Here is a 6,000-nt window from a genome sequence, read left to right as displayed (position 1 = left end):
GGCAATGTGAACTAGTGCTCTTTCTCTTCTTTCTTCGGCGAGGTCGAGTTCCAATGCTATGGCTTCTCCATTCAAGTCTGGATCAAAATTTTCGCTTCTAATTGTGGGAAGGCCAACTTCCAGTGGGATTACTGCTTCCATGCCGTAGGCTAAGGAGAATGGTGTTTCTCCTGTTGATCGTCGAGGTGTGGTGTGGTAAGCCCATAAAACATGAGGAAGTTCCTCTGCCCACTTACCTTTTGCCTTCTCTAGCCTTTTCTTTAGTCCATCCAATATGACCTTGTTTGATGCTTCTGCTTGGCCATTTGCTTGAGGATATGCTGGTGTAGAATTGTAGAATTCTATCTTGTATTCTTCACAAAAGCCTCTAAAGATTCTGCCAACAAACTGGGTGCCGTTGTCTGATATTAGGACTTTACGTATGCCGAATCGAGTAATGATATTCTGCCAGATGAACTTCTTCACATCTTTTTCCTTGATTGATGCCAATGCTTCTGCTTCCACCCACTTTGTGAAGTAGTCTGTTGCTGCGAGAAAGAACTTCCTGTTTCCGGGCGCTGTTGGAAGCGGTCCTACTATGTCCAAGCCCCACATTGCAAAGGGTCATGGGCTGGACAATGGTAGAAGTTCTCTGGCCGGCTGATGTATTTGGTGTGTGAACTTCTGACATTTCTCACACTTCTTCACATACTTCTCCGAGTATGCTTGCATGTATGGCCACCAGTATCCTTGCGAAATGGCTCTGTAAGCTAACGACCTTCCTCCTTGGTGACTTCCGCACACGCCTTTATGTATTTCGAACAAGAATGCTTCTACTTTGCTGGGGTGGACACACTTTAAATAAGGTCTTGAAAATGACTTTTTGTACAATGCCATAGATGGGGAGAGCCAAAATTGATACGATTTTACTTTAATTTTGTTGGCTTCTTTCTTCTCTTTCGGTAAGACGCCGTCTTTTAAGAATAGTATGATGGGATCCATCCACGAGGGGCCTAATTCGGTGCAACATACCTCTTCTACTTCGGGGTCCTCAATTCTTGGTCTTGGTAGGTAGTCAATTAATAGTGGGTGAGGGATGGATGTATCTGCCATTGATGCAAAGCCTGCCAGTTCATCTACTCTGCTGTTTTCTTCCCTGCCAATCTGTTCTATTCTTACTACTTCAAATTTCTTGATCTCAGTTCTGACCAATTCTTGGTACTTGGCCATCCTGTCATCCTTTGCTTCATAGTCGCCAGAAATTTGGTTTACCACCAGCTGTGAGTCGCTGTAGACCATTAGTTCGGTGGCCTTCATGTAGAATGCTGATTTGAGTCCTGCAAGAAGTGCTTCATACTCCGCTTCCTTGTTTGATGCTGGGGAGCCAAGGTTGATTGCTTGCTCCACAACCTGGCCGTCTGGTGAGATGAGGACTATACCAATTCCTGCACCATGCCGGTTGGATGCTCCATCCACAAAGAGCTTCCACATCTCTCAAACGAACAACTTCCAGCAAGTGGACGGATCAGATGATGTCGTGGGGTCAAGAATGTTGCTGGTGTTTTCTTCAAGGTCCATACTTGCTGTCCGCCCCTCGCTATCTGATTGTACCAAGTCTTTATTTGTTGGTGAGTCTTGGCTCGGTGTAGCTTGGTTCACTTCTTCCTTGCTGTCTTTATTCTGGTCTGCCTTGGGGTCAAACTGAATATCCTGCACTAGGGGTTGCGCTATTCCGGCATCAACTTCTATCCCTGGTTTGGTTGTATCAGTCAGGTTGACTGGGTAGATATGATGACTTCCTGGGGTGAATTCTGCGACAAAGTCTGCCAAAGCTTGGGCCTTTATCGCTGTTTCTGGGTTGAAACTTGATGTTGAATTGTCCCAACTCTACCGCCCATTTCAAGATTCGCCCAGAAAAGTTTGCCCTCTCAAACAAAGCTTTTAATGGGAAAGCTGTGAGGACGACTATAGTGTGGGCGTGAAAGTAGTGTGATAACTTTCTTGAGGCCATCATCAAGGCCAATGCCAGTTTTTTAGTGGCAAGTACCTTGTTTCGGCACCCAGAAATGTCTTGCTGACATAATAGATGGGCAGATGTTGGATTCCTTTTGCGCGGACCAATACTGCGCTAATTGCGTGCTAAGAGACTGCCAGGTACAGGAAGAGTTCTTCTCCAGGTATTGGGATTACTAGTAGTGGTGGAGAAGACATGTATTCTTTCAAGCTTTCCAGAGCTCGGTCGCATTCTTCGTCCCACTCGAACTTGGCTTTCAATGCTTGAAAAAATGGTCGTAGTCTGTCTGACGACCGGCTAATGAATCGGTTGAGTGCAGCAGCCATGTCGGTGAGATGCTGTACTTCTTTTACTGAGTTAGGCCTCTTCAGATCCTGAATAGCTTTGATCTGGGAGGGGTCTACCTCTATACCTCGGTTGGTCACCAGGAAGCCTAGGAATTTGCCAGATCCTATACCAAACGTGCACTTAGATGCATTAAGGTGCAACTTGTGTTTCTTCAGAATCTGGAACATCTCACCTAGGTCCCTTAGATGGTCGTTCTCATCCTTGCTTTTGACCACCATATCGTCGATGTAAGCTTCCATTGTTCTACCTAACAACGACTTAAACATCTTGGTGACCATTCTCTGGAATGTTGCCCCGCGTTCTTTAGGCCAAAGGGCATGACCTTATAACAATACAGTCCTCTTGGAGTAGTAAAGGACGTGACCTCCTGGTCTGGTTTGTACATGGCGATCTGATGGTAGCCTCTGTACGCATCTAGAAAGCTAAGCCGGTTGTGCCCCGCCGTCAGGTCTACTAATTGATCTATCCGTGGTAGAGGGAAGCTGTCTTTTGGGCATGCTCTGTTGACTGTCTTATAGTCGACGCAGACACGCCATTTGCCATTCTTCTTTGGTACCACGACTGTGTTGGAAATCCATCTGGGGTAGTGCACCTCTCTGATAGCTCCTGCCTCTAGCAGATTTCCCACCTCTTCCGCCACTATCTCGGCATGGTGGAGTGCCGATCTGCGAGTGCGCTGAATGATTGGTCTGGCAGATGGGTGGACATTGAGTTGGTGACAAATGGAGTTTGGATCAATGCCTGGCATGTCGTAGGGTGTCCAGGCGAACACTTCGATGTTAGAGGTCAAGAATTCCAAGACCTCTAATCTCTCAGTAGTGGACAACGAAGAACCAAGCAAAAAGAACTTATCCGGGTTCTTTTCATCTATTCTTACCTCTACCAAATCTTCCACCGCTTTTTGATCAGCTGCTCCGCCGATATCTGCGAATAGTTCATTACTCTCAGGTTCTTCTACCGAATGAACATATCCCTTGGCAGCGCGGCTGCCATTAGCTATGAGAAAGCATTGCTTGGACATAATCTGGTCTCCAAAGACCTCTTCAATTACACCAACTTCGTTGGGGAACCGCATTACTTGATGGTAGGATGACGCCACAGATCGCATGGCATGCAGCCATGTTCTTCCCAAGATTATGTTGTAAGTGGAAGGGACCTTTAACACCCAAAACTCCACTTGTTTTGTCACGCTTCCTGCCCTGATTGGAAGAGTGATTTTGCTGACTGGCCATTCTGGCATTGAGTTGAATCCAATCAGGGGGGATACAGTTGGTGCCAGGTTTTTGTCCTCCAATTTCAGTTGTTTGAAGGTGTCGTAGTACATTATCTCACATGAGCTACCTTGGTCTATCAGAATTCGTTTGACGTCATAATCTTTGACGCGGAGGGTGACGACCAGTGTATCGTTGTGAGGGCAATATATTCTTTCCAAGTCCTTGTCTGAAAAAAACATGACGTTCGTGGCCTCTATTCTTCCCTTTTTAATGGTAGGTTGAGCACTTAGCACCTCCCCTTAAGTGCTCAGCCTTCTTGATCGACCCTCTGAGCTCGCATACACGCTCAGGTTCGAATACTCCATGTATCACATTGATCACTCCTTGAGGTGGGGCGTCAATTGGCATTCCATTGGGTTTATCGTGGTCCTGGGGGGCTGGTTACGTCCCTCCTTCAATGTATTTATCCAGGTGACCGGCTGCCACCAACTCCTCCAGATGCTGTCTCAATGGCATGCAATTTTCAGTGCGGTGCCCCTTTTCTTTGTGAAAGGTGCATCGCGATCTTTCGTTATAGTCTTTCTGTGCTTCTCCTAGTTTAGCTGGCCATCTGACGAAAGGCTCATCGCGTATTTCACTCAGAATCCGATAGATCGGTTTCTTGAATACCGTGGTTATGGCAGTACAGATTCTCAACCATCTTTTATCCTGGTCTTCTCCGTTGTCTCGCCTGCCTCATCCGTTTTTGTTCGGACGCTCTACCGTGTTGATCTTTGCTGCGGTCTTTTTATCTGGTACTGCGGTTGTGCCAGATTTTGTTTTGGCACGGGCACCATCCTCTTCCACCCTGATGTGCTGATGCACTCTTTCCATCAAGGCCTCCATGGTGAGGGGCGGTGTCATGGTGATTGAGTCCCTTAGTCTGTTTCCGACTGGAAGGCCTCTTTTGTACTGTGCGATGGCGAGATTGGTGGGACAGTCCCTAATCTGGTTGAATGTCTCCCAGTAGCGACTATTGTAGGATCTTAGTGTCTCCTTTTCGCCCATGTCGATGGAGAGTAACTGGTCAATCTCCACCGGGGTTTTGGTGTTCATTCTGAACCTTGTGATGAACGCCTCCGCCAATTGCGCCTAGGAGGCTATGCTGCCTTCTGGAAGTTTTTTGAACCAAGTCAAGCCTAGATCACCAAGGCTTGATGGGAAGAGTATGCACATCAAAGCCTCGTTTCGCCGATATACCGCCATAACCTGGCGGAAGTGGCTTAGGTGTATGTAGGGGTCCGTCTTCCCCTCATACGTGGTGAATTTGGGTTGAAGGAAACCTGAAGGAAGGGGTGCGTTTTCAATTGCCGGAATGAACGGCGAGGTCTGCAGCCTTGCTAATGCTTTGTCTGTTGGTTCGTAGACAGGGCGTGGCAACGGCATTCCGACCTCGACGCTTCCATGCATCTGAGGAGCCAACCGCTGAAGGGCAGATACTCTGTGAGGGTTGCGCGCCCTAGTATCCTCCTTCCATTGTGCCTTTTCTTCTAGCATGATCCGCAAATCGGATGATCTTGGCAACTCCGTCTGCCTGGATGATGTCTGGTGCGAGCGCGAGGGTCGATAGGTACTTCCCTCTGTGTAAGACCTCAATGATCTCGTTCTCTCAGACCTGGAGAAACGAGTTCTGGAGGTTTTGGATTGAGTATCGCCTGTCGTGAGGTTTCTACTCTCTGCTTGTGATGGTGTGGAATGTCTTCCACGGTCTTCTGAGCGGCGAGGGGGCATCTTGTTTTTGCGCCCTTCTCCTGTCGCCACTCCTTTTTCCTTTATTTGGCGCTTCATAATCTCCATGTCCGCTGCCATCCGTCGTATTAATTCGTCCTGCTCCTTTACACGGTCCTCCAAAACTTGAGGATCAATCCTCCGCCTTTGTCTGTCAGGACTTCGTGAACGAGAGTGACGGGGGCTGTTAGTCCGCCTCCTCCCCCTGGTATCCCTCCTGGGATTTTGTCGCTGTGGCTCTAAGTCTACCATGGGAGGGATAGAAGGTAGGCCTTCGCGTCTTGTACCCCCCTCTGGCGTTTGTCCGTCGATGGCGGACTGCGGCAAATCTTCGTTGTGCGCCATTGCTTCTAAAGAGGAAAAGCTTGATCAAAAGGTTTTGTTCTTGTCTGAATTCCCACAGACGGCGCCAATTGTACGGGAAAGAAATAAGCCTTCTCGTATAATCCTGTTGATCAAGTCTGCGCTCCTCCAAACGTCGTCGCTTCACTCCCTGAAAATACAAACGTGAGCTAGCTAGCGGGTGTGTGCCGGAAACTCCTCCGATGCCTAAGTCAGAAAAATAGACAAAGACAAAAAGCTCTGTGTATCAAAGTTGTGTGTTACCTCTCCAAAGGTGATATTTGTGAGTTTTTATAGGTTTCGTGTGGCATAATCCAAGTAGGACTTTTCCTTCTC

This window comes from Camellia sinensis, chromosome 8 (assembly GCF_055761805.1).
Source record: "Camellia sinensis isolate YWXY chromosome 8, ASM5576180v1, whole genome shotgun sequence".
Classification (NCBI taxonomy): domain Eukaryota; kingdom Viridiplantae; phylum Streptophyta; class Magnoliopsida; order Ericales; family Theaceae; genus Camellia; species Camellia sinensis.
Note: the sequence above shows the minus strand (reverse complement) of the source record.